This window comes from Ixodes scapularis, unplaced genomic scaffold (assembly GCF_016920785.2).
Source record: "Ixodes scapularis isolate PalLabHiFi unplaced genomic scaffold, ASM1692078v2 PGA_scaffold1__304_contigs__length_218370807, whole genome shotgun sequence".
In the NCBI taxonomy this organism is placed as follows: Eukaryota; Metazoa; Arthropoda; class Arachnida; order Ixodida; family Ixodidae; genus Ixodes; species Ixodes scapularis.
The window spans coordinates 44,340,389-44,352,063 of NW_024609846.1; the positions used below are offsets into that span (position 1 = coordinate 44,340,389).

General features: G+C 52.1%; 1 pseudogene; it reads left to right on the top strand.

Moving 5' to 3' along the window:
• The first annotated feature begins 2,815 nt into the window (after nt 1-2,815).
• LOC121835699 lies at nt 2,816-4,027 on the top strand (annotated as a pseudogene).
• Nucleotides 4,028-11,675: the final 7,648 nt, after the last annotated feature.

Genomic DNA, 11,675 nt, shown 5'->3' on the forward strand with positions numbered 1-11,675 from the left:
AGCCCGAGCGAGCGATAGTTGAATTTTACCGCTTTGAACTCACAAGAAATAACAACTCTCATCGCCATTACTGGTCTAATTAATTATTTTCAAGGGATGTATCCACTTATGTGGTAAACGTTTAGAATTTGTGACTGTTTTACGTCTGCAAAATAAAAAGAACACCGTGCAGTGTGGCACATGAGCCAGGTGTATCGAATAGATTTTAGATACCTTATTGGAACAAATTGAAAGAACTTGGAACATTCTGACTTACCATGCGTGTACAGCCGTACTACGGAACACGACAAAGTAATACGGTGCCTGGAATGCGTATCCGACTGGTGTTTACCCGTCCAAAAAATGGGCCGCTCGATTCCCGCCTGATGACGTCACAAAAGTATCTTGCTTTCGCCGGACGTGATCCTAATGGTGGTGGAAGAGCCGTGATGGATGTGGCACACGACTGTTCCGCCGCTGGACGCTCTCCAGCTTGACAGTACCCGGAAGCTTCGGCAGAGGGAGTTGGCACGCCTTAAGCCCTTTAAGCCCCTTCATATTTCAGAAGTAGCACAAGGTGCGTCGATGCACGAGGCACGTGCAACGTGCAGCCCTTGGGAAGATCATGAAGGCACAGCGCAGCACTGAGCTAGACTTCAGACTCCATGGTCTTCCCACAAGTGGCGCGCGGCACGTGTCTCGAGCATTTCCACAATGAATGGCGCCACTTTTCCCGGGATAGAGGGGCCAACGCTACTGGAGCAAGCAAAGTTTCGGTGCTCCCTATTCTCGCCTGCGGAGGCGAGTGGCCCAGGCGGCGGTCACGAGAACTGGCGGCGCTGCAGTCGGATCTTACTTCTCTGTCTCGCGTTCCTTTTCTTTTTCTTTTTCAGTTTCCTTTTATTCCTTAATTTTTTTTCCTTTTTACTTTCATATGTATAATAGCAACAAAAGGATGATGAAGATTAAGTGTAATAGACCACAGAGTGGAAAGTCAGCGCAGTGTGAGAGTTCTTTCTTTGAGTGTTTGAAATTTATTTCTGTATGGGTCTGTTTCCTTGCGCTGTGAAGTGTTAGTATGAATCACCAACTCGCTGAAGCTCAAGTATTGCTATTCAAACTTGGCGGGCTAGAATATCCGGAAGTAAGACTCGACTGCAGCGCTGCTAGTTCTCGTGACCGCCACTGAGTCCACGTCGCAGGCGGAGCTGTGAAACTCAGCTTGCTCCACTAACGTTGAGAGGGGCTTTAGGCACGCCACGATAACAGCGATACTCACGTTCACTCGCGCTTTCTTCTAAAAATTTCGCGCCCAACCGCCAGGATCGCAACATCCAACAACATTACACTCCATTTTTTTTTTGTATGTCATTTGTTGGCATTTTGGGGCCTCTTTCAATGGATCGGTGAATATATATGACGCTAAACACATGGGTCGGAGCCGAGTTCCAGGCACCATAGCTGAGCTGACAGGGGGGCAGCATACGTGTTTACTGGACCCAACGTTACTAGAACGACTCAGTTAGGAAGGTACCATGGACCATACTCTGAAAAAGTGGCACCGATCCGTTCTCGAAAATCAAACTAATGGAAATCGCAACGCCGCCATTAATCCAGCAGCGGCAACTCATGGAACTGCACGGCTGCACGTATTTGTTCAGGTCGAGTCGCGCAAGGGCCGGTGGCTGCATTTCGCAGAAGTCACAGTACCGCATTCGATAGCGTCAGTTGTTACTTCTCAATTCGGCTTTGATCGACCATTTCGGCGCCGAAACGTATTCCGTGGAAATGGTTTAAGGGCTGCCAAACCCCGTCTCTCAAACGGACGCACTGCAATTAATCATAAGTTAGAACGCACTCAGGTCGGGACGCGGTACCTAAGGCCACCGGTGAGACCTCGCTGTTAAAAAACTATATTGTTTTTGCCGCAAAACCGTGTAAACGGAAATTTTATGCAAACATCATGCTCCTCTCATTTTGTACTAATCTTCAATAAAATGCCCAACAAAACTCTTTTTTCGTTTCTTTTTACGAAAAAACATGTTTTCTAAAAGCTCATGCTGACCAGAGTAAAAAAAAATGATTAAGCCGCAATATTGGCTCCTCGAACCCCGGGGGTGTCGGTACTCTGGGAACATTCAATGGCTCTAGCAGTGGGGATATAAAGCAACATTCAAGTTTCAACTCGTCGCTAAAGGGTAGAGCTGTTATCGTATTTAGCTCGGTCTTAGTGGACGCCAGCGGTCTGGGTTTGAAGGGCGAGTTTGCCAACTGAGTGTTTTAGTAACGTTGACTGGACCGGTTAAACAATTGAACTTGCACTACAAGATCACGTTCTCAGTGCATTCTCAATCGCGGAAAGTGGAGTCAAAAGATGAAGGACAGGCGACTCATTGCTCCTGCAAGCACGTATAGCTTCCACAGCCTTGTTAGCTTAGCAGTGAAAGGAACCTATGCGGAGCGCAAGTTCGTCTACTTCCTTTGTAGGGGTTGTGATGACGTCAGAGTGGCGCAGAGCTCTGATTGGCTATGATTGAAGGATAGTGGGGAGACCGCAAAGCAAGCTGCCTTGAGAGCTAACCACTATCCTTCAATCAGAGCTCGGGTTTCAGACGTCAGAAGAACCCCTGCAAAAGTAGCAGACGCACTTGCGCTCCGCGCAAGTTCGTCTGCCACAATAGCTGAAAAAAACGCCGGGCGTGGCGAGTCCCCAGCATCTCATTATCGCCCCTCAGCCAATGAGACTGCAGTATTAGCCTCCAGGAACGTGATGAACGAATCACGAACGTGAACATAACAAACCACGCCCCGCTTTTGTTGAGCCAACGTTGCTATGATGGTTCACACATTTTGTGAAAATATCCAAGGTAGATTTTGCTTCAGATATAAAATGCAAAACGAAAGTCATGCCAATATAAAACACATTAGACTCAGATATCTATTCAAAACAAATGCAGCTGGTCGCACCTCATGTGATAAATTGGAGCGTCTTACACTACTGAACTGGATCTTTGTTTTTCTTTGAAGTTGGGATCGACCTATTTAGCCCTCACTGTATTTGCTCAGCTTAACCTTCCGCACTCCATTCCCGCTGTCCAGCGCCACAGCTTGGAGCAGCGGAGTCGTGAGGAGTGCAACCAGCTTCTTCTAGAGAGGGGATTCAAGAGGCAAGAGATGGAGACTCCTCAAGAAGAAGGAGAAGAAGAAGAAGGAGAAGAAGAAGAAGAAGAAGAAAAGGAAGAAGAAGACGAAGAAGAAGAAGAAGGAAAAGAAGAAGAAGAAGAAGAGAAGGAAGAAGAAGAAGAAGAAGAAGAAGAAGAAGGAAAAGAAGAAGAAGAAGAAAAAGAAGAAGAAGAAGAAGAAGAAAAGAAAGAAGAAGAAGAAGAAGAAGAAGAAGGAAAAGAAGGAAAAGAAGAAGAAGAAAAAGAAGAAGAAGAAGAAGAAGGAAAAGAAGAAGAAGAAGGAAAAGAAGAAGAAGGAAAAGAAGAAGAAGAAGAAGAAGAAGAGGAAGAAGAAGAAGTAAAAGAAGAAGAAGAAGAAGAAGAAAAGGAAGAAGAAGAAGAAGAAGAAGAAGGAAAAGAAGAAGAAGAAGAAGAAGAAGAAGAAGGAAAAGAGGAAGAAGAAGAAGAAAAGGAAGAAGAAGAAGAAGAAGAAGGAAAAGAAGGAAAAGAAGAAGAAGAAGAAGGAAAAGAAGAAGAAGAAGAAAAGGAAGAGGAAGAAGAAGAAGAAGGAAAAGAAGAAGAGGAAGAAGGAAAAGAAGAAGAAGAAGGAAAAGAAGAAGAAGAAGAAGAAGAAGAAAAGGAAGAAGAAGAAGAAAGGGAAGAAGAAGAAGAAGAAGAAGGAAAAGAAGGAAAAGAAGAAGAAGAAGAAGAAAAGGAAGAAGAGGAAGAAGAAGGAAAAGAAGAAGAAGAAGAAGAAAAGGAAGAAGAAGAAGAAGAAGAAGAACCTGGCTCGTCTGACCGCCAGTAAATCAAACTCTAACTCTGATTCCTTCCTTCCTTATTTGTTTGTTCGATGTGTTTTGGAGATTTTTTTCTGTGCACCATGATGGAGGCATTTTGTTATGCAACTGCAGTCCTCTTTTTATTGCACTAATTTTTTTAACTGCCATATATTTCCACGGCACATCCTGGTATCTGAAGTGAGAACTGTTTCGACGCCAGAATGAAGCTGCCGCCGGAAATTTGGCGACAAAAATGGCGGTGGCAGAAGTGTTGTGTTGGAACAGTCTACTCCGAAGAAATCCAGGTCTTGCTCTTTTGTTTTTTTGGGGGGTCAAAAAGAAATAAAAGGTGTGATAGAACTTCCTTGTCCTTGTCGGATGTCTGCAACTGCGTTGTCGAAACGCAAGGTCTGAGAAAAGGAGTCGTTTCGCTAGTGCTTCAGAGTGGCGACCATACTCGATATACGAAGCATCTTTAGTTTCATCCGGCTGTTTTACAATAAGCAGGTTTCTGTAGGCCACATAGGAAGCTTACGTAGTTACGCCTATCAAACATGGTGCATCACAACCGGGGTCACACTCCTCATAGGCCTTTCTAAAAAAAGACCTCTGGTTGGTTCTATTTTCAGTGTTGGAGCGTATGGCGCGGGATTTGCTCGTTTTCCAATATGACGAAGATGCGCGTGCTGGGCTGAAGATATTGTCACGGGTGGTGACCAAAAGAAAACAGGAAATAAACAGGGAGAAATAAACGTTTAATGTGGCGAACTTGTGCCGAAAAATAAAAGGGTACAAAGATAATAACAGAGCGTCGCGGGCGTCGAAGTCGGCGTAGCAGCACAGTCGAACGCTGGGCGAAAACTGACTCCGGCTTGCCCGCGGAGCCGCTTTTGTACACACGTTGGCTTCTGGAGCATTCGACGTAGAAGGTTCGACGCGTAGAACATTCTGACCTCGAATCAGCTAGACGGTTCTCGATTTCACCAGAACATCACATTACAGTGTTAACAAAAGTGCATAGCCGCGGCCAGGAATCGAACCCCGGCCCTTCGCGTGGGAGGCAAGCGCGATAACCGTTAGGCTACGGCCGCGCTGCCTACTTGGCGCGCGGCATTACTCCCCCCTTAAAAAGTGCATCGCCCCGATGCCTCCCAAAACAAAACAAAGCACATAAAAAGAACGCCAAACTAAGGAGTCACTTGAAACACATAAAATCCACAGTCCTATCGAGCGTAGTACGGCTTCAGTCGCACGACGTGGACGACTTCAGGTCGTGGTGGGCGGTGTGATGATGTTCTTGTTCCGTCGGGCATCACCTCGTAGTTCAGCTCGCCGAGGCGACGAAGTACCTTGTATGGGCCAAAGTACCGTTTCAGCAGTTTCTCACTGAGGTCACGGCGACGGATGGGCGTCCACACCCACACCCTGTCTCCGGGCTGGAAGTGAACGTCCCTGCGACGAAGGTTGTAGCGGCCAGCGTCGACGCGTTACTGGTCTTGAATCATGAGTCGGGCGAGCTGTCGGACTTCTTCGGCGCGTTGAGCAACCGCCTGGGCGTCGTCGCTCTCATTGTCAGATGGCTCATGGTGCAGCATTGCGTCCAGCATGGTCGTTACCTTCCGACCATGTACCAGCTGGAAAGGGGTGAATCCAGTGGTCTCCTCAACCGCCGTATTGTAGGCAAACGTGACGAAGGGCAACACCTCGTCCCACGTCTTGTGCTCTACGTCGACGTACATAGAGATCATATCGGCGATTGTCTTGTTGAGTCGCTTGGTCAGCCCGTTGGTCTGCGGGTGGTATGCAGTGGTTCGACGATGGCCGGTGCCACTGAGACGAAGGATCTCTTGCGTCAGCTGGGCCATGAACGAAGATCCGCGATCTGTAATCAGAACTTCGGGAGCGCCGTGCCGGAGGACGATGGACTCAATGAAAAACTTGGCGACTTCCACAGCAGTCCCTGAAGGAAGAGCTTTCGTTTCGGCGTACCGCGTGAGATAATCTGTGGCGACGATGATCCAGCGGTTCCCCGACGTCGAAGGCGGAAAAGGACCAAGTAGATCCATCCCGATCTGCTGGAAGGGTGTAGTTGGAGGAGAAATGGGCTGCAGAAGTCCGGCCGGCCTCGTCGGCGGTTTCTTGCGTCGCTGGCACTCGTGGCATGATCGTGTGTATAGGTGGACGGTCTTGGGGAGCTTCGGCCAGTAATACTTTTCACGAATACGGGCCAGTGTCCGTCTGTAACCAAGGTGTCCGGATGTCGGGTCGTCGTGGCAGGCTTGGAAGATCTCTTCTTGAAGGTCACTAGGGATTACCAGCAACCACGGTGTGTTGTTGTCGCCGAAGTTCTCTTTGTAGAGTACACCTTGTCGGATGGCGAAGGTCGGCAGTACTCGTGAGAAGACACGTGGCACGGTACTCCTGCCCCCTTCCAGGTGCTCGATTAATGCGCGCAGCTCAGGATCGTCCCGTTGACGTCGTGCCATATCGTCGGTGTTCACTGCTCCTAGGAAGCACTCGTCGTCATTGTCGTCGCTGCAGCCGGAAGGGGTTTCGACGGGGGCTCTGGACAGGCAGTCGGCGTCGCTGTGCTTGCGGCCTGACTTATAGACCACTGTCATGTTGAACTCTTGTAGTCGAAGACTCCATCGAGCGAGGCGTCCTGACGGGTCCTTCAGGTTCGCAAGCCAGCAGAGCGAGTGGTGGTCCGTGACTACACGGAACGGGCTCCCGTACAAGTACGGACGAAACTTCGTTATTGCCCAGACGACCGCAAGGCATTCTTTCTCAGTCGTGGAGTAATTTTTCTCCGCCTTGGACAATGTCCGACTTGCGTAGGCGATGAGTCGCTCGATGCCTTCTTGCACTTGGACTAGTACTGCGCCCAGTCCCGTGTTACTTGCGTCCGTGTGAATTTCTGTTTCCGCATCCTGGTCGAAATGTCCAAGCACAGGAGGAGTCTGGAGTCGTTGTTTCAGTTCGTCGAATGCCTGCTGTTGCTCCTCGGCCCATTCGAACTTCTCGGCGTCCTTCGTGAGATTCGTAAGTGGTGCGGAAATCCTTGCGAAATCCCGAACGAAGCGTCGATAATAGGCACAAAGTCCAAGGAACCTTCGCACGGCCTTCTTATCTGTCGGCGCTGGAAATGCCGCGACGGCGCGAGTCTTCTCGGGGTCTGGGCGGACGCCTTCGTTACTAACCACGTGCCCAAGGAACTTCAGTTCGTCATAGGCGAACCGGCACTTTGACGGCTTGAGTGTGAGTCCGGCGGTCTGAATGGCTTGAAGAACAGCTCGGAGTCGTCTCAAGTGCTCGTCGAAGTCAGCTGAAAATACTACGACGTCGTCAAGGTAGACGAGACAACTCTGCCACTTCAGCCCTGCCAGTACGGTGTCCATGACACGCTGGAAAGTTGCTGGCGCCGTGCATAGTCCGAAGGGCATCACCTTGAACTCCTACAGTCCATCCGGCGTGACGAAGGCTGTCTTCTCTCGGTCCCGTTCGTCGACCTCGATTTGCCAGTAGCCGCTTTTCAGATCCATCGATGAAAAGTATCGAGAGTGGCGCAGCCGGTCTAGAGTGTCGTCGATGCGGGGGAGTGGGTAGACGTCTTTCTTCGTAACCGTGTTGAGCTGCCGGTAGTCCACGCAGAACCGAAGAGTTCCGTCCTTCTTCTTAACCAGCACGACTGGAGAGGCCCATGGACTGCTTGAAGGTTGGATTATGTCGTCATTCAGCATCTCTTGAACTTGCTGATGGATCACCTCCCTTTCCTTAGCGGAGACTCTGTACGGCGATCGATGCACAGGGCGCGCGTCGTCCTCGGTAGCGATGCGGTGCTTGGCAACCGCGGTCTGGCGCATCTTCGCCGACGTCGCAAAGCAGTCGCGGTATTCGGCGAGGAGGTTAGCCAGCTGACGCCGTTTAGGGTCCGGAAGCTTAGGGTCAATGTCGAGCTGCGCTGGCGACGTACTGTCTTGCTGGGGCGGCGAGGATTCGTCAGTAATCGCGGTGATTTCGGCGGGGTTTCGGAGTTTCTCGACGTGGCCCACGGCTGCACCTTTCGCGAGGTGTTGCGTTTCGTTTCGGAAGTTCGTCACGAGGGCCACAGTCCGCCCATCCTGAAGTTCAGCTACTCCCCTTTTGACGCCTATGCCTCTTCCCAGGAGCAATTGGAGGCTTCCCTCGAGAAGAACTTCGCCACAGGAAGCTTCATCGATCCCGACAAGTACGAAAACACTCGACCGCGGCGGTAGGTTTACGTGGTTTGCGAGGACTCGGACCGTGGGTGACGTCGCTTGGGGTTCCTCCGCTGGTGGAGCAGGTTTTCGTAGCGTCAGCCGGCTTGTTCCGAGGTCGATGACGGCGCCATACAGAGAAAGTCCATTCCGAGGATAACGTCCTTCGAACAGTCTTGCAGAACGACGAACTTGACAGAGCACGTTTCACCGTGGATCTCGACGCGAGCAGTGCATCTCCCGACTGGTGTGATGAGATGTCCTCCGGCGGTTCGTATTCGGGGTCCTTCCCACGGCGTCATGACTTTTCGAAGGCGGCGGGAGAGCCTCCCACTCAATACTGAGTAGTCTGCTCCGGTGTCCACGAGTGCCGATGCGTCGAGGCCGTCGATCACAACGTTCAGGTTGTTGGACACGGATGCAGGAGCGTCGTTGTGATGCGTGGGGTCGGGAGAGTGGGAGCGCTCCGTCGTTCTTGGAGGCTCTTTACGTCGGTTGTCTTCGGTAACTCCACCTCCAGGGGATGCCGCGCCTAGTTTCCCCGGTGAGGAACGAAGGGTTACAGGCTTTCACGTCGGGGTCGGTGCATCGGCGAAGCTGGACGTCGGGGCGATGGCGACCGGAACTCTCGGCGGGACGCAGGCTCGGGGGACTGGGGTCGTCGCAGGTACTCGTCGATCTCCCGAGGGCGTTCACCATACCGGGGGCGCGGGTCGTTTGGGTGGAATCCGCGCAGCCCGAGTCGTCGGTATGGGCATCGGCGGTACACATGGTCGGCTTCCCCGCAGTGGTAGCAGAGCGGGCGTCGGTCGGCCGTTCGCCACACATCGGTCTTCCGGGGTACACGGGGCTCCTGGCTGGCGTACTGGGGCTGGTCGTCGCGGCGTCGGTCGTGCTGCGACGCAGGAGACTGGCGTCGGGGCGGCGCGACATAGGCGGGAGGAGGAGGCGGTGGCCGTCGGGCCACTGCGGCGTAGGTCAAGGTGGGCTCCTCGGGTGCAGCTACGTTGGCAGGAGCCTCCAGTTGAATTGCCCGCTGAACCTCGTCGCGGACAACTTCAGCTATTGACACCGAAGCCGGCTGGTGGGTAGCAGGCAGGAGCTTCTTAATTTCCTCCCGGACGACGTCCCGGATGATCTCGCGAATGCTGGAGATGCTGGAGCCAAGGTCGCAAGCGGACGGCGGAACCGCGCTGACGCCGGGTAGCCTCTGGTAGTGGCTGGCTCGAGCTTGCAGTGCACGCTCAATGTTCGTCGCCTCGGTTACAAATTCTTGAATCGTCGTCGGTGGGTTGCGTACGAGGCCACCGAAAATGTCGTCCTTCACGCCGCGCATCAGGATACGCAGCCTCTTTTCCTCGGTGGACTGAGGGTCGGCGCGGCTGCTCAGGCGGAGGACGTCTTCAACGAAGCTGGTGACCGTTTCGTTCGGCCCTTGAGTTCGTACTTGAAGGAGGTCTTCCGCTCGCTGTCGTCGTGTCTGGTTCGTGAATGTCTCCTTCAGGCCAGCGATACAGGTGTCCCACGACGTAAGCGACGCCTCGTGGTTCTCGAAACACTGCCTCGCGGTACCCTCCAAGGAGAAGTAGAGGTTTTGGAGGCGCTGCTCAGTGGTCCATCCATTATGGCGTGCTACACGTTCGTAGTGCAGGAGCCAGTCCTCTACGTCTTCGTGGGTCTCGCCATGGAAGGTCGTCGGGGTTCGCTGGGCAACAGGCAGGTAGACGACGGCGGCGTCGGTCGGGGACTGCGATTGCTGGTCGTCCATCGTCGGCCTCGTAGGCTGCCTGGTCCTGGGTGGCAGAAGTCCGTATTCCGGGTGTAGACCTTGGGTGCGGCGACTGGTCCGAGTTTCAGGTTCCGCGTTGAGTGGTCTTGTCACAGGGCTTGGAATCGGGCTTGCACTGCGGGCCCTGGGAGGGGAACTCTGTACGGGCATGTGGTACTCCGCACCTCCACCAAAATGTCACGGGTGGTGACCAAAAGAAAACAGGAAATAAACAAGGAGAAATAAACGTTTAATCTGGCGAACTTGTGCCGAAAAATAAAAGGGTACAAAGATAATAACAGAGCGTCGCGGGCGCCGAAGTCGGCGTAGCAGCACAGTCGAACGCTGGGTGAAAACTGACTCCGGCTTGCCCGCGGAGCCGCTTTTGTACACACGTTGGCTTCTGGAGCATTCGACGTAGAAGGTTCGACGCGTCGAACATTCTGACCTCGAATCAGCTAGACGGTTCTCGATTTCACCAGAACATCACATTACAGTGTTAACAAAAGTGCATAGCCGCGGCCAGGAATCGAACCCTGGCCTGGCCCTTCGCGTGAGAGGCAAGCGCGATAACCGTTAGGCTACAGCCGCGCTGCCTACTTGGCGCGCGGCAATATCGCACGCAGGGCTCGGGACTTGTAAATATTGGAATATTGGATACATCATACAAAAGGCAGCCTGCAAACAGATCCGAACGCACCTATAAAGGTGCGTGGCAGTCAAATAAAGTATCTTGGCAACTGTCGTCAAGCATTTGTCATCAAGTCAAAAAAGCGGCATATCCATCTTACCTGTTCGTGACAGTTGCTGGGAGCCTACTTCAGAAAGGACTTGAAGAAACGGCAGAGCGGGCTTATATGGTTAACAAAAATGTAACGGTTTTACCTTCTCTGCATTAGATATCTCATAACCTAAAGAAAGTTTGCAGAATGGTTGGTGTTGATGTAGTTTTTTCAGCTCCGGAAAATCTTTCTGGGCTGTACAGAAATGGGAAGTTCAATTCTAAAGAAAGGCAGGGATGCACCAAAAACACCATGACCGATTTGTGAGCTGTATGGAGGGAGTATAGTCCGTTGCAACTGAAGAAGGTAGGGCGAGGGTAAGACGGGCTGGGGAGGAGGAAGCAGATGGAACACTAAAAAGAGAAGGGGGTTTCCACCTCTCTTCTCCAGCCTTCCGTCTGTTTCCTCCTCCCCGGCCCGTCTTACCCTCGCCATACCTTCTTCAGTTGAAACGGACTGTTAGCCCCGAGAGCGAACACAAGCGTCGCTGCGGTCGCTACGCCCTGATTGGGTGAGGTGTATCGTGACGTCAGGGAAGGACTCCGCTTCGCGATCTCCACATCCGGCTCGCTTCCCTGCAGCGATTTTCTGGTTCGCCGTTGTGTGCCGCAGGCACTTCGAGGAGCGGGACCTGCTTTACCCGGTGTACAAGACGCTGGGTTAGACTGATACCGACGTGTTTCCGTACCGTTTATAAGCGTGCTTGTCGCTTTTACTTTTATAATTGGGTTACAAATCCCGAAAGCTATCGGCAGAGGCGATTACACCGATAAACCTCCCTGTCGGTCCCCACGGCGCAAAGCAATTGTGCGAGGGGTCGGTGAAGCGGCGGCGTAAGTGTTTCAGACGCTAGAGTTCTGTCCCTTGCATGTTCATGATTGAAGAGAATATTACATCCCGCTTTGCAGACATCTCAAATAGGTAGCCGGCAACGGCCAGGCGGCGCCAGCAGGGTGAGAGCGCAC